Genomic DNA, 23,973 nt, shown 5'->3' with positions numbered 1-23,973 from the left:
CTTTTTTGTCAAATCCAGAAATGACTTCCATCTAGAGCGCATTGACTTTGATGAAGAGAAGTGGGAGTCTGTAAAAACTAAATTAGACTTGTTTTTCTTCAACTACTGGCTGCCCAACCTGTGCTTATAAATCAACCTGTGCTTAGTGAGTAAAACACACACACCCACACTAACTCGCACACAAACACACTTAACAATCAATGCACACATTCGATAATTAAGTAAATATATGTACAGTTAGAACAACTAATTTCTACATTAAAACAAATAACAATGTAAAAATAATGTCATTGCTATTTATAATAGATTTTCACTGTATTGTATACATAAGTACTGAATAAATATTTGTATAGTTTTAGAACTAATTTCTAGATTAAAACCAATGAAAGCTAATGGGTACAAATATATATATTTTTATTTCAGTAATTCAATCCATTGTATATTTGAAGAGTTCCAATGCAAAAGCCTCTAAAAGCCATCTTGGTCAAAAATGAGATAACGATAATGATTGAATGCTCTCCACACACAGTAAATGTTCATCAAGTACTTTCACTTCAAATGCGCTAAATCCCAGCCTCAACCCATTCAGAAGTACCAGTACTTACACAGAAACCTATACATAGTAGCCAGAAAGAAATGCTAATTTTAAAGAAAAATGTCAGACGTACTTAGAGGCTTTTGCATCTGAACTCTTCATTTGTCTTTCTACTGTACAAATTACAACAATAAACCAAAGTAGCAACATTTAAATGTCTCCTCATTTATGTACATTTTGTTTTTTTAACTATAAGCTAAAATGTAGGTCTGGGGAGTAAATTAATAGTTTACCAAAAACAAAAGAAAATTGTTGAAAATGTACTTACTCTCAGGCCACCAAAGATACTGAGCAAATGGTGTAATGCTAAATTCCTCCAAATCTGTTCCAATGAAGAAACAAATTCACCTACATCATGGATGGCCTGAGAGGGAGTACATTTGAGGGTTTCATAATCTTTACATCTGGTGTAAAACATGATCAGCTTGGGCTCACATTGGAATCTTTGTAGACAAAACTACTGACTTCTTAAATTTTCATTTTCTTTTGTCAGACGAGCAATCTCCTTTTGTGCTGCATTCAGCTGCTCTTCAGTGGAAGGAGATATAGCATCTGGACCACTCAAACACACTATATATATTTTGTTAGCTAGATTTAACAAATACTATGTAACACCCCAGGAAGCTGAACAGGCCCCTGGTTCCATAGCAATGCTGACACCCGATACATTTACGACCTCCTGGAATTTAGGTGAAGAAAATCGCTTCCTTGCCCATAAGGAAAATCCACAAGGGAAGGACTTTTCTTTGCTAATTAATTAATAGGAAAACCTTTCTTTGAATGAACACACATGATCCTTCAGGTCATTGGGTATATTATTGTCATCGTGTATTTTGTCTTTGAAATTGTATACTGTGATGCAGGTTTATAATCGAAACACACTACCAAAAATCTGAATAAATCCGATTTCAGATTCTGAAAGTTGTTTATATGAACCCTATTTTTTTATCTGGTTCACAGAGATCTTATAAAAGAGCTTTAGTAAACATTCATCCCAGCACTGTGCATGTGTGCAAGGTATTTGAGCTATCAATCCCATTACTAACAGATTATTTGGGTGTATGTAAATGTAGCAATTGAGTCATTATGCAGCAACTATCATGCCTATATAAGACATATTTCACTCTGTTGGCATTAGATAGATGACTTACTGGTCTCCTGTGTTCTGATCAGAAAATGAATGGTCCTCCTCTTCATCCTCCTCAAATGTTTCAATATCATTAACACTGGGTAGGAAAATCACAATTAATAAAGTTACTTTTGTTCATATTGTACTGTTATGCACATTTGTCACAGACATACATTTTACAATTCAGAATTTTTGTAATATCTATCAAATTTGCTGCCAATTGATGAAGATCTGACACTTCCAACAGTTTTATATGTCTGAATAAACAGCATTCTGTCAATACTGTAAATTATACTATACAAATTGTGCAACTGTAAGAATTGACAGCAAACAAAGTTAATTCATATCACTTTGGTTAGGTTATACAACATGATGAATTACATCAGGTAATATGATAAAACATTACAGTACTATCATATTTTTTATTCAGCAAGGTTAAATTCAATTTAAAAAGACAATCCTAATATCATAAAACAAGTGAACGGCATGCACCGCTGATGTCGCTCAAGTGTCCTCCTGGGCTTCAGTTCACAGCTCCACGGAAACAAAGTTGGTATGCTTCCATGTTTCAGTCTATGTAAACCAGTGAGCGATCGTACAATGCAGTCCGGGGTAAAATGTTTGGAGCATACTCTAGTGTTGTCTGTAACCTTATGGGAGAATCAGTTCATTAACATGCGTTTGATAACTGAGTAAAACGTGTAGCTTGGAGAGCTAGCGCTAGCTAGATTAATAAAGGTATTTCGCTTACCTGAAAATAAGGTCCAACATCTCTTCTTATATTCACAATTCATTCACAGCAGACTTTTGGGTCACTCGGAAAGCGATGAAATGACAACTCTTTATCGCACTCTTTCCGTTGATAGGATGTACAGCCTGGTACACAGCAATACGACATCGCTACTCCTGTGATTCAAGGCAATACTTCCGGGTTTCTTCCCACCGGAGCCTCGCTTTTGATTTCAATATGGCGCATGTGAAATCGGTGTATGCCCTGCCTTTCTGAAACGCGTCGATTTTTACAAAGCTCATCGGTCTGAAAAGCGAGCTGTGCTGTGATTGGCCAGCTATCCAGTGCATTGTGATTGGCCGAATACCTCAAGCATGTGACGGAAATTTTACGCCCCTTAACATACTGTGATGCCCTGTCCGGCTGGAGCGACGATTCAAAAACATTAAAACCCATTATAAACGAGGCATTTGTTGCATCCAGTGGGGACATAATTACGGATTATAATGACTTATACTGTCTTTTTACGCGTTGCGTTGCATCGTGCCGCGTAAACATAAAACCATGTCTGCATTTGTAATCGGAGAAATGACAAACAAGCGCTACTCTACATTGCTCAAAACTCGCGTTTTAATCATCAGTGGCAAATCCTTTAAATTAAAACGTACTTACAGTCTGTGAGTCAGAACAGCCGGCATTGTAGTCTACTCTTCCAGGATCAGGAAACAGTCCTCCATAAAATGTGCTGCACAAAAATGAATGTTTGGGTTGAAACTGTTCTGGAACTGTGTTGTAAATACAACTTAACCACTGATTTCCAGTGGTGTCCTCTTTTGGAAGACCAAACAAAGTAGTTTCACTTTCACAACGAAACACACGGCGGGCTAGAGTGAGCGACGGCCGGAGAGCTAGAGTGAGTGGTGGCGGGCGGGCTTGAGAATGGCGCGGCCGGCGGATTCGACGAAGGAGCGAATTTGCAGCAACCACATGTGACGACCCTAGGCTGCACTCCGCTTCGTCCACGGTGAAAGCCAATCCGGTGAAAGTAGATCAGCACGGATCAGCTCCAGGCATGACGAAGCGGATATCATCCTCTTTTGGAAGGCCAAACAAAGTAGTTTAGCTTTCACAACGAAACACACAGTGCCTTCACGACATGGTGGCAGCAACAACACTACAGCGAGAATAAAAGTTACGCCTTCTTTCTTTGCGTGAACATTTGGGCGGGGTTATGCAAATCTTACCACAGCGTGACGTAGACATGTGGGGCGTGTTAGAGCAAGCCATTTTATGTAGGTGTAGGATTACAAATTTAAGAATCTGTTTAAAATATGCTGATCCTATGTTCTGACATAGCATCACATGAAAAACTAAGGTGAAGTACATTGTATTTAGCATTTAAGGTAAATTACATCAGACAAATTATTATCTTAAGCAAAGTGGAGCAAGAGGTTCCTGTCTGTTCCTGTTCTCTTACTGTTAGTCAAATGAACCAGATTACTGAGACCATCACCTTTTGTTTGTAATGGCTCTTGGTGCCTCTGCCCCAGTCTTTGAGTAGTTATACTGACTGAATTAGTACCTATGCATTTGAATGACACTGTGATGCTGATGAGATCAAGGCTGGGAAAATGCCGGTGTCGGGCTGATTGCCTGTACTTCATTTGCATGCTATGGGTTAGATTGTCTCCACCTCTACTGAATGTATCCCGCCCCCTTAAAATGTATATAAACTACAATGTATTACTGCCTTAGTCAGACTTGGATGACTGCAGCGACGCACAGCGAGTCCTCAGTAAAGAGTGACTTCTGTATGAAAGATATCCCAACGTCTCCTGGTTTCTGCTTCGACGAGGAAAAAGTTTCCTACATAGGCGTGGTTGACTCTTAACTTTTATAAAGAAAATCTCTTTGCAACTTTACAGATCTTCTTTATGCACCAAGAGCTTGTAACACTTCAAAGAGAAAGGAAAAATTTTAATCGCATCATATGACCCAAAATCTAAAGTATTATTATGACAATGAGTTGGTCCTGACACGTATTGTCAAACCCCAATATATTTTAGAATGTCTATAAATGCTGATCCTAATGCATATTTTTCATTATTTACATGGATATTAAAATCTCCAACAATTAAGACTTTATCTGCAGCCAACACTAGCTCAGATAGAAAATCAGCACATTCTTTGATAAAGTCTGTATGGTGCCCTGGTTGCCTGTATACAGTAGCCAGTACAAATGTGACAAGGAAGTTATCATTAACACGTATTACACTAGATAATGTTATATAAAGCACCATTACTTCAAATTAATTATACTTAAAACCAGACCTCTGAGAAATACTGAAAATATTGCTATAAATTGTAGCAACACCTCCCCCTTTACCTTTTATTCACTGCCCATGTTTATAACAGTAATCTTGGGGGGTAGATTCATTTAAAGTAAAGTAATAATCTGGTTTTAGCCATGTTTCTGTCAAACAGAGCACATCTAGGTTATGATCCATGACATATAATTTCATATAATTTACAAAAAGCGCTTTTGTAGAAAGGGATCTAATATTCATTAAACCAAGCTTTATTATGTGTGTATGTGCATTATATCAGGTTTTTTTTTTGGAACATCAATTAAATTGTTACCCTTAAATTTGTTTGGAGGTTGTTGTTTTTTTTGTATTGCTAGGTCAGGGACAGACACAGTCTCTGTAGAATGATATCTAGGTGAAAGACTCTCTATGTGCTGAGAATTAACTGACTTCTGTTACATGAGGCGGCTAGCAGACGGTCGGTTTAGCCAGTCTGTCTGCTTCCTGACCTGGGGCCTAGTTAGTCTAGTACAGACTCTAAGACTATGTGCTATTCTGACAGGAGAATCATAAGTAACTAGTGCACTTTCATCAGGTTTCTCAGTGGGTACATCACTGAGTGGGGAGAACCTGTTTAATGTTATGATCTGAATGGAAGAGTGGTGTTTTGTCACCTCACAGTCACCAAATCGCCCTGCTGCGGGGGCTCTGCAACAGGAACCGAACAATGTACGGGACTCACTGTAGTCGCATTCAAAGCCGTATCTAAGGCCCTCACATTCTTACTATCCTGAATTTAAGTTTGGATGCGTGTCTCTAGTTTTTAAATCTTCTCTTTCAGCCTAACTATTTCCCTGCATTTTTTCACATGTGAATCCCTCGCTGGGATTAAACAGCGCAAACAGGACTAAATATGATATTAAAAGACTAAAAGTCTCTGGTTTTTATAAAGTAACACTGTCCAACAGCGACACCCACAGGTAAAGTTACAGCGGAGGCTTGCCTCCCTTCGGTCCATTGTTTTTCTTCAGAGACCCCTTAGCATGCCAAGACTTTTCTGGAGGATCATTGAGATAAATGGGGGACAATCACGTGAGAGGAAGCAATGCCTCCATCGCGCTATAGTTGGATATGAACGGTTATGATTGGATGTGATTGGTTAGTGTGAAAAATCCCACCTCTTGTTTTCGTGCAAGCTGTCGGCCTGAATGAAGAAAATTATGGCGTTATTGACTAATTATAAAGTAAACAACTCTCCTGCTTAGATATCAATGCTTTGTGTCACGTCAAAATGAAACATGAAATGGCTTGAAAACGTGATGACTGTCAGTTTTCAGTGAACATTCAGCTTGATGAAATTAAAGATGTAGCCTATCTTCTTGCCTGTGGCAATTGTGACAGGGCTTTTATGACGATGACCCGAAAATAAGTTGACTATTAAAAAGAACAGCTGAACATCAGTTCACAAATAAAAAATGGAGTGTCTATTTACAAGTGCAAATAGGCCGCTTTGTTGGCAGAGGTTACAGAAGACTCTAGTGGCGCAGATGGTGAAGTACGTGATAAGTCGTTTTTGACACGATCGACCGAGGTTCAAATCCGCATTTTGCTGAACTTTGTTTCCTACCTTTTCAAATCAGATATCACGTTGGAAAGGCATGTATTTTCAATAATAATGAAGGAAATAATCTAAAAGTTGAACTTAAAGTATCGGGTAGGGTTAGGGTAGGTAGGTGTAGGGAGAGATTTATTGTCCCATAATCCATTTAATAATTTGAATTAAAGGGGTCCTATTATGCTTTTTCAGTTTTTCAACTTTAGTTAGTCTGTAATGTTGCTGTTTGAGCATAAAAAGATCTGCAAAGTTACAAAGTTCAAAGTCCACTTCAAAGATATTTTATTTAACATAAATCACTTTTCAAAAACTACAACGAATGACTCGTTTGGATTACAAAGCATATTTTCTGGGATTTGTGATATCACAAATATTGACGAATGGGACGAGACCTGGTTGAGCTGCACTAGAGAAGGCAACGAGTGTTATCACTATGTCGGATACACACTAGGCAGACGAACTTAGAGTGGTTACAATAATCCAGGTTTAATTCGCGCTCAAATTTATTTGATATTGACGCAATATTTACACTGAAGCTCGCAGGCGGCTATGGTAAGGGGCATGCCATTCCAATCACAACACACACTGGCCCAGCTAACCAATCATTTGATACAGGAACTATTCGAGCCGTTCATGCCAGACTGGGGAGAGAGGTGTTGTAATAATGTAAACTATGTGAAAAAAATGTGTTTTTCGAATAACCTAGTATTTAATTTAGCCTGTTCTAGTACACCCAGTTGAACTTAAAGTATCGGGTAGGGTTAGGGTAGGTAGGTGTAGGGAGAGATTTATTGTCCCATAATCCATTTAATAATTTGAATTAAAGGGGTCCTATTATGCTTTTTCAGTTTTTCAACTTTAGTTAGTCTGTAATGTTGCTGTTTGAGCATAAAAAGATCTGCAAAGTTACAAAGTTCAAAGTCCACTTCAAAGATATTTTATTTAACATAAATCACTTTTCAAAAACTACAACGAATGACTCGTTTGGATTACAAAGCATATTTTCTGGGATTTGTGATATCACAAATATTGACGAATGGGACGAGACCTGGTTGAGCTGCACTAGAGAAGGCAACGAGTGTTATCACTATGTCGGATACACACTAGGCAGACGAACTTAGAGTGGTTACAATAATCCAGGTTTAATTCGCGCTCAAATTTATTTGATATTGACGCAATATTTACACTGAAGCTCGCAGGCGGCTATGGTAAGGGGCATGCCATTCCAATCACAACACACACTGGCCCAGCTAACCAATCATTTGATACAGGAACTATTCGAGCCGTTCATGCCAGACTGGGGAGAGAGGTGTTGTAATAATGTAAACTATGTGAAAAAAATGTGTTTTTCGAATAACCTAGTATTTAATTTAGCCTGTTCTAGTACACCCCCAAAACAAAATCAAGACTTTGTAAAAAAGCATAATAGGACCCCTTTAAAATAATAATTTACACTCAATATGTTATTAATGCATACTGTTTTATAATGTACTACACTATTGAGGTGCAGATAATTGCCACTATTTGCAATAAGTAGTATAAATAGCAGAAAATCCTGCTAATGTTAGGTGTAAATAGAATCTATAGCTATTTGCACTTAGTGTAAACATGAATATATATAACTGCCTCCTCATTTTAAAACACCACCGCACGCCACATAATTTGTGTTTCTTTTAATTATTAACGTTAAAATAAAAGACAAAAGTTGAGAGAGAATCAAAGAAATTGACAGATGAGACATTCCTACTGATTTGTTATATTACCCCACAGAAAGCACTGGGGCAGATTATGGTTGTACTTTGTGAACGTCATCTCTGATGAAAACCCTTCAATTCAATTAAATTCAATTCAAGTTTATTTGTATAGCGCTTTTCACGGTACAAATCGTTGCAAAGCAACTTTACAGCAAATTAAGTTTCTACAATATTTAGTGGTAGCTTATCAGTGGTGACTGTCTGTTAATGTACATATGGCAGAAATGTACGGAAAAATCAATTAAAGACGTAATCAAACAGACGATGAACACTATTAACAGCAATTATTATATGATGTAATCAAACTTATAGCAAAATGTGGTAGTTCTGTAAGTTGTTTCAGGGTTGGCATCGTCTGAGGTCCTCTGAGGGGTTGGCATCATCTCTTCTCAGGTGTTCTGGATCCAGACTGAAGCCTGTGTAAATCCTAGTGACATCCCATAGCAAAAACAGAGAAACAAATAGAAACATAATTAGCGTAGCTGCTGTTCCAACCAAGCAAAAATGATTTGTTTAACCCAAACTAATGAATAATAATGTGCATTTGATTAGATATAACTGCAGTAAAAGATTATGACTGTAGTAAAAGATTATGAGATGCATTATTTGAATGCTTTGCCAAAGAGATGTGTCTTTAATCTAGATTTAAACAGAGAGAGTGTGTCTGAACCCCGAACGGTATCAGGAAGGCTATTCCAGAGTTTGGGAGCCAAATGCGAAAAAGCTCTACCTCCTTTAGTGGACTTTGCTATCCTAGGTACTACCAAAAGTCCAGAGTTTTGCGACCTTAGGGAGCGTGATGGATTGTAGCGTGGTAGAAGACTAGTTAGGTACGCAGGAGCTAACCCATTAAGGGCCTTATAGGTAAGCAATAATATTTTGTAACTGATACAGAACTTAATAGGTAGCCAGTGCAGAGACTCTAAAATTGGGGTAATATGGTCATATTTTCTTGACCTGGTAAGGACTCTAGCCACTGCATTTTGGACTACCTGTAGCTTGTTTATTGAAGATGCAGGACAACCACCTAGCAGTGCATTACAATAGTCCAGTCTAGAGGTCATGAATGCATGAGAAACAGGTAACATGTTTCGTAACTTGGCAATGTTTCTAAGATGGAAGAATGCTGTTTTTGTAACATGGGAAACATGATTTTCAAAAGGCAAGTTGCTATCTAATATAAGACCCAGATTTATGACTGTAGAGGAAGTAATAGTACATCCGTCTAGTTTCAAATTGTAATTCAAGAGATTCTGTGTACTGTCTTTTGGTCCAATTGTTGCTAGTCATTTCGTCTAGTTAATGTGTACTTATGGGAACACAGAGCAGTTAGCAGCAAGAAAAACACTGAATAACTTTCCCTTGTGATATTGCGTCATGCCAGTTAAACAGAAAACAACAAAATCAGCCTATTTGCCATTCTGGACACTATGCCAATATCCAGGCAATGTATATATTTATTTATTATTGGCATAGTCAAGTGGGTGTTTTTTATTGCATTTTTGTATAATGAAAGCAAATGAAGTATTTATCACTGCCACTAGAGAAATCAGATTGGAGGACTTGGCCAGGATGTCAAATGGAAAGTGAATAGTTATGTCACCCATAGTCTTACAGAGACGGACTTTTGACTATCTGCATAAAGTCTGCTTGCTTCACTTTGCACTTTATTCTGACCAAAAACCACCCACTTAGGAAGGGAGTGACCACATGTAAGTAATATGTAGATTTAAACTTATTATTATTATTATTATCATTATTATTATCATAAACCTTTATTTATTTATTTGTTTGTTTGTTAGGATGGGTATACCTGAAAGCGAACACAACCATGCATTTGAAAAATATTTAGCTTTGACTTGTCATCATGGCTTGTCAATTTATGTTCTATCGTTCATCATTTAACACCGATGTATAATTGTCCTGTTACAGCAAAAACAAACTATCCCTGAAGCAAAGAGTTCATTCAGTTTCTTCATGTTGACAACACATGCTCCCTCAAGACGATGTACATGATGTAATGGATGAAAACGCACAATGGTTCACATTTTCTTTAGTAGAATTTTTGGAAATGCACATAATAAGTGTAAAACATTTTGGATGGAAACTCATGCTCAAAGACACTCTTCAAAGACTAGCAGTAGACACAGCAGGTAAATAAAAAGTGTACATACATAACTGACTATTGATTCTTTAATAATGAAGAAAACGACTGTGTTAAGACTAAAAAGAAAACACACACAAATGCCTGCCATGTTTAAGCATGTAATCACCCAAAATACCTGTGACACAGGTATTCAAATGAAGACCTGATGATTTAAAGCACTGCTTTCTGCTCCCTTTAAAGTAATAGGTAAATAGAATGATGAATATAATCATATTAGAACACTTAAAATAAATGGGGGAGGCGCGTTGTGAAATAAATCTGTAAAAACTACATACGGGAGTAAAACACTCATTATGTTCTTTTAAAATTCTGAGTAGCATGTCTGAAAACACAGTTAGTCCTTGCACTGAAAACCCTTGTCAGCACTTTCACACTCTTACTATTTAATATTGATGATTCTCACAGGATCAAATAAGTTAAGTCCAGATATGTTAATCCTTTTTTTTTTTTTTGCTTGTCAAAGAAATTAATTTACTCTGGGGTGTCAACATGTTCTTCAGCACACATGCAAATCATCTTCCATTTTACCATCTCAGCCCTGGTTAAGTGGAATTCAAGGTTGAAATGTGTCAAAGTATCTGCACAGCACCTAAATAAAATCAAACGCATATTAATGGATGCATATTTAATGTCCAGTTGTTGTAAGGGGTTTAGAAATATAAAAGCAAAAATGCAATATACATTCTTTCGATATGGTTCATTGTTCATTTTAGTAACAGAGATACATAAGAGAAAATAGTTATTCATGCAGAACACCACATTAGGAAACGTGCACAAAAACATGTAGTAAAGGACAATCTCAGGAGGTAAAGCCTTTCCTGCGTTGTTATTAATATATAATGGTTGTTTATCCATTGATGGGACGTACAATCACTGTGAGGTTTCTTTCACCTATGAATGACCATTACTGGTTGATCCTTCACACTCATTAAACCCATTCTGGCATTTAGTCATTACAGGGTATGTCAAAAACACCCCTTTATTCAAGAAGGCATGCTTAAAGCATACTCAGAAGGCCTGACATAAATTCAGTTTTTAGTGGAACAAGGTTTAATTGTACTTGTTCGTGTGCAGTTTACAGTATTCAGGGACATCATGCATTTGGTGTAATTTTGTAATATGCATAGGGGCCGGCTTCAAATCCTGATATAATATAAATTTTTATAATGAACCAAGCAAAACTGCAACAGCAGAACTGATTTTTTTTTTTTGATAGCACTGTTTGTGTTTCATAGACACAAACTGCCAACGAAAGCGATTTATTATACGAAGTGAAAATAATCCATATAACTACAAAGTATATTTACAAAAATATAAATCATTAAACAGACAACCAATATGTAAAAATATTTACAACTCAGAAAAAAAAAATCAACCCAAGAGAAAGGGGATGCTAGTGACATCAAAAGAAAGAAAGAAACACAACAAAACCACTTCTAACTTGTTTTAACCCTTTAATATGTACGATCACCAGTATGATCAGTCTTGGCTGGTCCCTGAAGCCTACGATTACACCGGTGTGATTAGAACTTTCAGTGCATCACGTCATCAACTGCTGAATTTAAATCCACTTTCGTGCTTTGGCTGGCACGGAGCCAGATTGGACGCGCTGAGCGCATGTCATATCACAAATATTCAGTGTTTTCAACCATATAATGCTTATTTTAGGTTTCAGACATTTAAATACACAAGTACTAGCAAAACCAACCTTGACACTAGAACCGCCACGAGGTAAATTTGACCCGTGGCTGTTTTTCAAATGTACATAACAGATTTAAAATAAAACATTCAAGTCTCCCAGTCATTGACTTTTACAAAAAATATGTAATTTACAATCCAATGTTGTTAAAAATTATTTAGATAAAACCAGATAAAAAAATAAGTGCCAGCGGGTCAAATTTACGCGCTATATAATGCATGTATTTTCGCGCTGTCATTTTCTTGCCACTTATGTTTTAACATTGTACATTTCTAGGCAACGGCTTTCACTCGCTGATTTAACGGTTATGATTTTCATAAATAAAGTCAAAATGACAAAAAAAGGCGATTTATGGAAGGTAGGTATTAGAAACACTAATTGCCATGAGTGATGGAGAGTCTGATGGTAAGTTATGTGTCCTGGGTTGGCTCAGCATGTGACGGCTCATCTGTCAGCGATCCAAATAGCATATTTACATGTTTTAGCCTAACATTACTCTAATTGGTCAAACTTTGGTTTGGATTGTCTATAGGCTGTTTTAGTCATTCATAGCATGAGATATCTTAATATATTGATTAATGACATTGTATTATAATATTAAACCACCCAAATATTTAGGCTACTACCTTCTAATTTCCGTTGTCAGTGCAGACTTTTTTTTTTAGCTTAGGCTACTGAGCATTATGGATTAGTGTATTCTGCATTAAAAAGTCTTGAACATAAAACAACAGGATAAAAATATAGTAGATGACTAGACATAATCATTTAATGACTCTAGATACTTCTTTGTGAAAACAATAGCATAATACAGTGAAATAATATGTTATTTAGCCATATAAATACAGTTGCCATGTGTGTGGGTAAAATTTACCCGCTGACACTTTTAGTTATACAGCGAACTCTGGCGGTTCTAGTGTTAAGAACAAACTCGTTTGCAAAAAAAAAAAAAAAACATACCACCTATACTCTCGAGGGAGCATCAGTTAAGACATTCTCCGAACCCTTCTTATGTCTGAGTTCTACACAATAAGAGCCCAATGCATTAAACGGTGATTGTGGTTGTACAATTCGAGTTAAAAACACAATAGGATTGCGATCTGTATATACCACAATCAGAAGACTACTGGAACCAAGGTAGACATCAAAGTGTTGTAATGCGAGGAATAAAGCAAGAGCTTCTCTTTTAATAGTTGAATAATTCAGCTGATGTTTGTTAAACTTAAGAGAATAATAACTAATAGGATGTTATATCCCATTCTCATCCTCTTGAATAAGAACAGCACCAGCACCCATGGTGCTTGCATCAACCTCTAGTATAAAATTTAGAGTGCAGTCAGGTGCCATTAAAACCAGTGCATTACACATCAAAGTTTTGACTGAATCAAAAGCATGCTGACTCTCAGCAGACCACTCATAAGATTTAGACGGGCTAAATAGTGAAGTAAGAGGACTCACGATGGTTGAGAAATTCTTACAGAAGCTACGATAATAGCCTGCCATACCCAATAACCTCCGTAATTCTCTACGGGTAGTAGAAGCCGGAAATTCCGTTATGGCCGTAACGTTGGCCTCTACCGGTCGCACTTAGCCTTGACCAACCTTCTTACCGAGGTAAGTGACGGTTGCTTTGCCAAATTCACATTTTGCTAAGTTAAGTGTTAAATTTGCTTTAACGAGTCGTTCCAACACTGTCCACAACAGGCAAATGTGTTCTGTCCAACTCAATGAATACAACACCAGATCGTCGAGATACGCGTTACAATTTGGTACATCATGTAAAACAGTATTAACAAGGCGCTGAAAAGTTGCTGGGGCATTTCTAAGCCCGAAAGCCATGGCCGTATACTAGAAGAAATTATCTGGGGTTTCAAAGGTTGAAATCTCCGAAGCTTGTGAGGTGAGTGGAACTTGCCAATATCCTTTCAGCATATCAAGCTTTGTAACAAAACGTGTAGAACCAATGTTATCTATACAATCCTCCATTCGAGGTAACAGGTAACTGTCTGGCACAGTCACAGCATTTACCTTACGGTAATCTGTGCAGAATCTGAATGTGCCATCGGGGACAAGTAGGCACGGAGAACTCCAGGGACTGCAACTGGACTTGGCTAAACCATTTTCCAGTAAATACTCTACCTCTTGACGCATAACAGATTGCTTCATTGAGTTTACACGGTAAGCATGTTGCTTAATAGGATAAGCTCCGTACACATTAATATCATGTTTCAGGACATTTGTTTGTGTAGGAACATCACCAAACAGACGTTTAAAATCAGACTCGGTGAGAAATTGCCAGTTATTCAAGTACTTGTTTAAAAAGTTTCGATAAAAAATTCGCTGACAACAGGCGCAGTGATTTTTCTTAACGGAATCACCTCTGGAAATTTGGTGGCCACACACATAACAGTTAATAAATTGTAATGGACCAACACAGTCTACCATAACATGTTTGAACGGTTCTCCAATTGCAGGTATAGGAGTCAAAGGAGCAGGTGGAATGCTCTAGTTCGGCTTCCCAACAATCTGACAGGTATGACAAGTACGACAGTAATGAGCAACATTTTTTTTCAATCCTGGCCAAAAGAAATGACTCAAAATCCTATTATATGTCTTCGTAACTCCTAAATGACCAGCAGATCATGAGCTAAACACAGGACATGTTGACGATAGGAAAATGGCACCACAATTTGATAAACAACATTCCAGTCTGAATTCTTGTCAGTCTTGTCACTTTCTCATCAGTAAGTCATTGTCAATGAAGTAAGCACATTTCTTATTCTTAGCCACATCAAGGGAAACAACATAATGTAGTGACAAGAGTTTTATCCGCTTTCTGCGCAGCAATAATTTTCTCATGTGACACAGGTAATTTGAGTGCATCTGCATCAGACACGATTACACCCTTGATCTCTGTCTTTAAACTGTTTTCATTTTCAAGATTCATATCCAGTGAGGTGTTGCCAGACAACAGTGGGAACATTAATGAGTTAGACAGATCAACTACATCACCTACTCTGCGCGACTGAGCATGCATAATGACGCAGGCTGGGAAAACATCAGGGTAATTTTCAGACAGTAGCCCTAGCTCAGAAAACGCGTCTGGTTCATCATCATCTTCAATAACAGGCATTATCTTTCCACATGCCAGGTCATTTCCAAGGATAAAATCAACACCCTTCACAGGGAGTGAAGGACACAAAGCAACTCTCACGAAACCAGTACACAGCTCGCTCTGTAAGTGCACACGATGCAGCGGAAATTTCACGCAACCCATCTCAATGCCTTGCACGATCACACTAGAGCCAGAAAAGGTATTGTCAGACAGCTGTAATTTACCTGCCAGAATAAAGGATTGCATGGCACCAGTGTCCCTGAGTATTCTTACTCCTTCCTGGTCCTCCCTTTTTCCAGACAGAGATATTAACCCTTTTGACACAAAGGGCCGATAACTCTCATCAATTCTTTCCTCAGTATGCTGTAGGATCTCTGTCTTCAAACAGACCAGTCAAACATGAAACAACCACATTCCATAGAAACAAACTGAAGAGTTTCTCCGCAGCCAGCTGCAGTCGTAAAACTCATGCAGGGGACCAGATGCGTGATACCCATGACCATTTAACGCATAAATTGCTAAACCCGATAAACAGAAAGCGACAGATTAAGAGCTCCCTGTCCAGGAGAAGAATGACAGACACACAACTCGTGACATGGGCATGACCTCAGGACACCTCCCCTTTCCCCCCTGCATTCCAAAAAAGGGACGCATCCTTTTACTACCTTCCAGAAAAAGCGCACGGATCTCCTGTCACAGACAAAGAAACAGAGAACTTACAACAGACAATTTCAACAGATAATCATTTATGCGCATAACAGGGCAACCATATTCACAAATAATATGTTGTATGTCTTATATATATGCTTGACGTGTTTCATGTAATTGGTGCAACTTTAATCAGTGTTTTATTACCCTTTTAGGAGATAAGATTATTAAATTGTGTGTAATATGTGAAGTTTAATCTTGAATGAATGGGCACGACAAATGCAGAATGTTGAAATGAAGTAAACTTTAATACTATCTAAAAGACTCGCATTAGGAAACTTTATAAAAGTATCAATCAAGTCTTCGCAAAGATTTTTCTCATGTGATGAACTGAAGCCTCTTGTTAATGTATGCACGCTCCGCCTTGCAAGACGTCGATTGGAAGATAACGCCGTGGGACGAACTGACCCCGCGGATCAAAAACCCAAGACAGACTCCAGGGCTTGCTTGTTCTTCGTTTTTCGACGTGTTACGAGCACTCCAACTGCTCACACGCTTACCATCAAAGCGACCGGTCATCTAACTCAAACACTTCAGTTGAAAGCGATCTTCAGAGAACTTAAAGTCTTGCAAACTCAGACTTTTTAGCAGAACTGCTCAAGCCTCTGCATCATCAAGAAACCAACAAATCTCCGGAGGGCTCTCCCAAAAGGACGTCATCCAAACGTCATTCCGGCGCCAGATCAACAGCCAATCAGCAACAGAATTCCCTCCAGTAGCCACAAGGAACAACTCAGCTTTTCAGCTGTCACCCAAAAAAACCGCAAGTAAACGAACAAAATCTTATCTCTGCTGAACTGGTGTCAAGCTAACTTTAAGCAGTAAACATAAGCCAAATCTCTGCTTTATGAATTTTCTCAGGTTGCAAGTCAAAGAACTGTAGCGAATATCTTGTTAAAACTTTGGGCTTTCCTCAGAACTCCGTCAACTTTCATTCTTCAGAACTGTATATGTGTGTGTGTGTATGTGTATGTCTTAGCTTAGGTCAATGTAATCCAGAATAGCCAATAAATTCTTGTTCCCTTTCATGGGAACTTCGAACTGCGTCCTCTAGGGGTCGCTATGGGGAACGCCTCGTCGTGACCCGTGTCTGAAGCATACATTGAAAAAACACCAACTCGTTGGCCGGCGACAGCCATGACGTCACTACCGGTGCGACTACAGTATAAAGCGGTGCCGGGAGCTACACATCATTCTCTTCTTCGTCTTCATTGACTGTTCTGTTTGAAGCGTGCATTTTCAAGGAAAAAGTAAGAGCTATCTATTAATATTATGGCGAGCACTAGTAGAGCATTTAGAAGGTGTGTGCATCCGTGTCAGCGCTATTTGACACCAGATGACACACACGATCTATGTGTTGTTTGTTTGGGCGAGGAGCACGCACGCGATGTCCTCGAGGGGGCAATCTGCGTGCATTGCGAGTTTTTTCCAAAGAAAAAACTCCGTTCTCGTTTGTCTCTCTTTTCAAGTAAAGAGGGGCAGCCATCTGCTTCCCGCGGTTCAGGACCCTCCGCTGCTGAGGCACGGAGGAGAATGAGCTCGTGGGGATCTCAGGTGGACCTGGCCGATGAGTTTAGAGAGGGACTTTCCTTCTCGCGCTCATCGGCGGGGGGCGAGAGACAGCCACTGGAGGATGATGTTCTCTCCTTAACATCATCTGATCCAGGGGCCAGTGCTCTGCTGGGTTCAGCCCAGGAAGAGCAGGAAATGGATGATGAGAGCGAAGAAGCTGAGGCTGAGCCTTCTCAATCCTCCTGCCCTGCGTATGATGAGCTCTTAGAGGTTATGGATCGCGCCACGGCAAGACTTGACTTGCCATGGAAGCGGACTAAGGAAGTGGCGTCGCGAGGTCGTCTCGACGAACGTTATCTTTCTGGCCATAACCCTCCAGCTCAGGTGAGTCTTCCTTTCCTTCCTGATCTCCATACTGAGATCGAGAAGGAATGGAAGAAGCCGTTTTCCTCACGCATCCATCGGTTTCAGCATACCAGTTATGCGAATATCGAGGCGGTGCGCGAAAACGGCTATGAGAGAATGCCCCCTGTAGAAGAGACGCTAGCTAGCTATCTCTCTATGGGAGAGACATCATCTCTCAAAACTCCCTCCTTGCCATCCATGCCTCTTCAAGCTACATCTAAAATGAATGGCAAGGCATACGCAGCAGCAGGTCAGGCTGTTGCTTCACTGCACACGATGGCGGTGCTCCAAGCATACCAGGCTGATCTGCTGAAAGACCTGGATAAAGGCGAGGGCCTTTCTTCTGATGAGATGGCTGAGTTACGCCGCACCACGGATCTTGCTCTTCGTGCTACTAAGCAGGCTGCCTCTGCCATGGGCAGATCTATGGCAGCGATGGTAGTAACGGAGAGGCAGCTGTGGGTAAACCTGGCAGACATCGGGAAGAAAGAAAGGGGTTTTCTTCTCGATGCCCCGGTTTCGCCCTCTGAACTTTTTGGTACATCCGTTGAGACGGTCATCGAAAAGTTCAGGGAGGCGAAGGCACGCTCAGCGGCCTTCAAAACCTTCATTCCACGAAGGTCCAGGTCTGAGCCCGAACAAACCAGGGGTCCTGGCCCGTCTCGATTTGAGGATCAGAGACGAGCACAGAAGGCTAGTGTCGCGACTCGCGCTCCTCCTCCGCCTGCGGGTAGGGGTAGGAAGTATCGTGGGTCGAAGGGAGGTAGGCAAGACCTGAGGGATGTGATCCAGACAAGGCGTCAGAGCTTTCGTCCGGATCAGAGTAATACTTAGGTATCCACTCTTTCCCTCAGGGGATGTAACATCTACCCCGTTCTATGGTTAATCATAGTAACCACCTTACTGAAGGTCCGGTCTAGAGGCTTTCCGGACAGAGCTCCAACGCGGGAGCCGTGGTGGGTGAGTACGATCCATGTCTAAATATATGTATATAAATATATGTATGTGCTATGGAACTGGTGGTTGTGTGTACCCTTCTGCTAGTTTCTTTGCAGTGTTTCCCGTGCTGGGTTCAGAAACCGGGTGCTCGACTTGCAGTGTTTATAAACTCACTCGTCGAGATATGTCCAGAAGGTAAGTAAGGTTTCGGTTTCATACTTCCTGGATCATGCGGCTATAACACAGGCTTCTGCGGGAGTTTTGTAATTATCAGGCCCCCGGTGTCACTGCAAAAAAATTTCCTGGACGTCCGGGCTGGGGTTTACGCTTTCATGCTACCCTGACTGGTCTACCGTATCCGGGTCGCCCTGAGGGGTTTTTCCCGATCACCAGGATATCCCCTTGAGGCATCAACCCCCCTCACCATTGAGGGTTATTGTGAGTATGATGTTTCTTTCGAGCGTTAATCCTCTCTGAGGAGTTAGATTCCTCGCTCCATGGGCTGTCCTCATGGTAGTATTGAGACAATGCTCCCCTTTTATCAAAAGGGTTACCTGGAATGAGAGTTTACCCCTTACCCCTCTGATTTTTCAATCATGCTGCAGGTCGAGCCCCCCCCCCCCGCTCGTTGAGAGCTGGGTTTGTGCTCCCTCAGCCAAGGTAAACTACTGCTAGCGTTCCTGCATTGGAACATGCTGTAGGCCGAGCCCCCTTCTCGACTGAGAACTAGGTGTGTTGCCCCCACAGCTAAGTAAACTATTGCTAGCTGTTCCAGTGCGGAACATGCTGCAGGTCGAGCCCCGTCTCGGTTTGAGAACTGAGTGTGTTGCTCCCTCAGCTGAATAACTGCTAGCTGTTCCACCATGGGAACATGCTGTAGGTTGAGCTCCCTCTCCATTAAGAGCTGGATGTTCTCCCCCAGCTACAGATTTACTGCTAGCCACTCCAGCATTATAGCCGTAGATATAGCGTCTGGGGATACGCTATTTTTATCTATAGGCTGCCTTTTCAGGGTGCCACGAGAACCCCTAGAACGGTATGCAAGTGTAGTGCACGTTATGCTTTGCCCACTTTTCTAAAATCCACATAAGTGGTAAGTGTGCACGTTATGCTTTGCCCACTTTTCTAAAAATCCTGTATGGTAAGAGCTACGCGCAAGACTTCGTGCTCTTTTTGAGTGGTTTAAAACCCCGGTTCTGCCTTGGGCACCACTCCCCCTATGTATCCTCTGGATACCTACTTAACAGGGTATTGCTACTAAGGATCTGTTGAGACAGTTCCTTCACCACAAGACAAACGTGCGGTAGCCCCTGTGTGACAGACCAAGACTAGTATGATTCTAGGCTCTTGGTCGTATTCCCTTAAAGGAATCTGTTTCTGATAACGAACAAAATCTTATCTCTGCTGAACTGGTGTCAAGCTAACTTTAAGCAGTAAACATAAGCCAAATCTCTGCTTTATGAATTTTCTCAGGTTGCAAGTCAAAGAACTGTAGCGAATATCTTGTTAAAACTTTGGGCTTTCCTCAGAACTCCGTCAACTTTCATTCTTCAGAACTGTATATGTGTGTGTGTGTATGTGTATGTCTTAGCTTAGGTCAATGTAATCCAGAATAGCCAATAAATTCTTGTTCCCTTTCATGGGAACTTCGAACTGCATCCTCTAGGGGTCGCTATGGGGAACGCCTCGTCGTGACCCGTGTCTGAAGCATACATTGAAAAAAAACACCAACTCGTTGGCCGGCGACAGCCATGACGTCACTACCGGTGCGACTACAGTATAAATCGGTGCCGGGAGCTACACATCATTCACTTCTTCGTCTGAAGCTTGCGTCCGCAGCATGGCAAGAAACCTAGAGGACGCAGTGTCTCGTTCCCTACTCAGGGAACCATGGTTACATAAGTAACCTGAGACGTTTTCATTTATAAAGAATCTTTGTCTGGTGTCGTATAATTTTAAAGTCAAACCTTGCCAAGATCACGTTACCTCGCTAGGAGCTTACAAATTATCATAATTGTATTGACCTGTGGCCAAGGAAAATACACATAGTCAGATGGTTAAGATACATGAACATTAACGTCTCGCTGGACGACCGCTGATAAGGTGTAAACCATTACAATTTGAAATCAGTTCTAATCAGGTTGACTTCGAATTTTCAGATTCGAGTCCTTTCAAACCCTGAATGAATTAATAATAATTCCCTAAAATTAAGTAATCAGACATTACTATGCACAGCGACTGCAGATTTAAAAGCTTTCACTAACCCCACGCTTTTGGTTGTGGCTGCTGCTTGCGCTTCAAAGCCAAACAATCATGCCCTTTTTTGTGACAGTAGAAACATTCACATTCCTCTTTATTACGAGGTGGGCTAAATCTTGAACGCGACGTGTGAGACTGTGAACTAGCAGCTTGTGACTTCTCAGGACGTACTGAAGAAAAAACATTTTTGTGAGTTAACACAAACTCGTCTGCAAGTACAGCCGTGTGTGATAATGTAGTTACCTTCTGTTCATTAAGGTATACTACTACGATAAACACCCCTTAAACTCCTCCAGCAATATCAACTCTGTAGGGTATCAGAGTGAATAAGACAATTTAAGATTCGATGAAGAACATTGTTGAAACACGAGGAGCCGGATTCCACAGAAAGGCCCAAGACAACACGATGTTCATAAATCAGATCCTAGCGCCAGCCAGTCTGAAGCAAGCCTAACCAACCAACGCTTTCACAGAACAGCTTGCAACATTAACACAAAAGAACAACTCAGGAAGGAGATTGTCAAATTTGGGGCAAGTAAGCAAGATTAATGGTCAAAGACACAGCATATCATGACCATCACATGAGGAAAATCATTAGTAGAAACTGCATTGGGTGGTTTCCCCCACATAGAGGACAAGAACCAGACTGAGATTCCTTATGAGACCTTTTAACCTCTGGTCTTCACAGAACATGTCCTTATGTTCACAGAATGGCACATAAACTGTCTTTTACAGATGTAGATGCACCAAAATGAACTCAAAAATACTTATAAACGAATATCAGTCCATTGCTTAACTCCATATCATGTATGTAACCCACACATTTGCCTATCATGTTCTAATCACTTATTGTGTATGTCTTTTGAATAAATATTGAATAGCTTAAGGGTTCTTATTCATGTTTAGTATGTGTGTGTGTTCGGACCATGTGACTGATGAGATGACATGTTGATTTATGTATTGGGAGGAGAAACATACAACACCCCGAGCAAAGATAATATCTAATTGGTCAAGTCACCATTTGGGATGTGTCCAAAAGCCCAGTTTAAATACCAACAAATTATGCTTTAAGTCATCGCTTCTAGCCTTTAGTCATGCTTTTAGGGTTTTCCTTGCCTTTTTGCCATCGCGTTTTGACGCTGCTTTTTAGTGATCTTTGAGCGTGCTCTGGCTTACATGCCAGCAGCTCCTCTAAAACCATTAGGAGAAAACCCATCTAGTCTCGTTACTTCTATTCTTCTACTTTACTTTCTTTTCTTTTTCATTGAGAGTTTCGTTTTCTGAGTTAAGTTTTGTAATGTAGAACAATGTGTCTCCGAGGTCACCTCGAGACGTCACTTCAACGACTACTGAACTTACAGCCAATCAGCTACCTCGGGAAACCCCCTTTTCTGCAACGATGACAACAAAAGGAACCCCCCCCCCCTACACAGGCAACGCAAGTACCTCCAGATTCTAGCTGAACTGGTGCATTTAATATAAATTTTAACCTAATTGAGGAACTCAATGCGAGGGTTAATTCAATGATTGATGGTTGTTCAGGTCTATGCAACTGCACATATTGCTGTAAACTTGGGATTTCACATTTTCATTCTCTTAAACTCATTATTTCCTCACTTTCTCTCTTCCTGCAACGTGTGTGAATGTGTGAGTGCGTGTGTTTCTGTGTTAGACTAGTTTATATGTCTTAAATTGATCTAATAAAGTCTTATTCATATTGAAAATAGAAGTATCTTGTGTTTTGTGCTTACAAGTTAATGTCTTAAACTGCCGATCTTGTTACTGTGCTAATAAATAGTGTTTTCATTATACTGTGGATAGTAATATCCATTGTGGAATTGATGTTATATGGCTCATTCAATGAATCGCTAGCCGACTCAGTGATCAGCCATAAAACAGTGATTCTGTCCATATTCCCTATAAAATCATAAATGATTCCCTTTGAGCTAAATTGACCTGTTTCCCTTACAACTCTCAAAGAGTCAAAATCACTTGCTTTACTGTCGGTGCACCATTTATCAAACAACACTCCCTTCGCCCCAGCAAATTCCACAAATGTTTGTGTAGGACTTTTTGTGTTTTCTAAAACGTTGCCTATAAGCCTCCGGAACCAACTCATATGCTCGCAGGATAGCAGACTTCACAGACTCATATTTCAGACTCTCTTCTAGCGATAATGTAGACCAAACTTCTTGCGCTTTACCAAATAACCTACATTGCAAAAGCAAAGACCAGACCTCCTTAGGCCAACGAAGAGAAGTTGCGATGAATTCAAACGCCCCGAAGTAAGAATCTACTTCTGTTTCTCTAAATTCGAATCTACTTCTGTTTCTCTAAATTCTCTCTAAATGAGTGCAATGTGTTTATTCACGTCAAAAGCATCTGGGGCTAAACCAACCCGCAGAGAAGGAGAAGAGGCTTGAGCGGTGTCCGGCTGTACAGCTGAGCCAGTAGCAACTTTCGATGCACATAGTACATGCACATGCTTCACCTGCTTCTCTGCCTCAAATTCCAGCTTGCGTACTTCCAACTGCATATTCAGTTCAGCTTGGTGCGCCTGGGCTCTCTCTTGCGCTTCATAATGCAAACAGGCCAGGCGGACCTTCAATTGCGTGCCTTCCCGTGAATCAACAGAACTGGGTGAAAACGGCTCAAACAGTGGTAAGCTGGCCTTGGCTTCGGCCTCCGCGTCAGCATCAGCTCTGCCACTCCGCTTGTACCCCTCCCCAGAACTTAATTGCGCCAGAGCCACGCCATCCACGTTAACAACTCGTGGTTAACACCCGTTTCACCACCCTCAACATTTGACGTAGGCAACACCTGTAACTCATTCAAATGCAAGATCAGTATTCGTTTTATTTCTTTTTTAAGACACTGTTTACTTACAACAATCTGAAAATGGTCTGTGATCTGCAATAAATCCTGCTTCCTGCACAAATTAATCTGCTCTACAGATGGACTGGTAACAAAATATTGCAAGTTAAACACTTCCATAATGGATAACCAACCAATAAGCATAACACTACATTGTAAAAAAAATCAA

The 23,973-nt window shown here is 40.2% G+C and overlaps 1 long non-coding RNA gene across 1 annotated transcript; it reads right to left on the bottom strand.

The window, feature by feature from the left end:
* Positions 1 to 1,749: 1,749 nt before the first annotated feature.
* Positions 1,750 to 2,641, bottom strand: LOC107554004 (uncharacterized). Its single transcript, XR_001605022.1, has 3 exons — positions 2,476 to 2,641; positions 2,217 to 2,374; positions 1,750 to 1,821 (listed from the first exon to the last, which is right to left on the bottom strand). It is a non-coding gene; the product is annotated as an uncharacterized lncRNA (long non-coding RNA).
* Between the last annotated feature and the right edge of the window lie 21,332 nt (positions 2,642 to 23,973).

The sequence above is a fragment of the Sinocyclocheilus grahami genome, unplaced genomic scaffold (genome assembly GCF_001515645.1).
Source record: "Sinocyclocheilus grahami isolate Dianchi unplaced genomic scaffold, SAMN03320097.WGS_v1.1 scaffold489.1, whole genome shotgun sequence".
Classification (NCBI taxonomy): domain Eukaryota; kingdom Metazoa; phylum Chordata; class Actinopteri; order Cypriniformes; family Cyprinidae; genus Sinocyclocheilus; species Sinocyclocheilus grahami.
The sequence above is the reverse complement of the archived record's forward strand: the minus strand, read 5'-3'. Positions and strand labels throughout refer to the sequence as shown.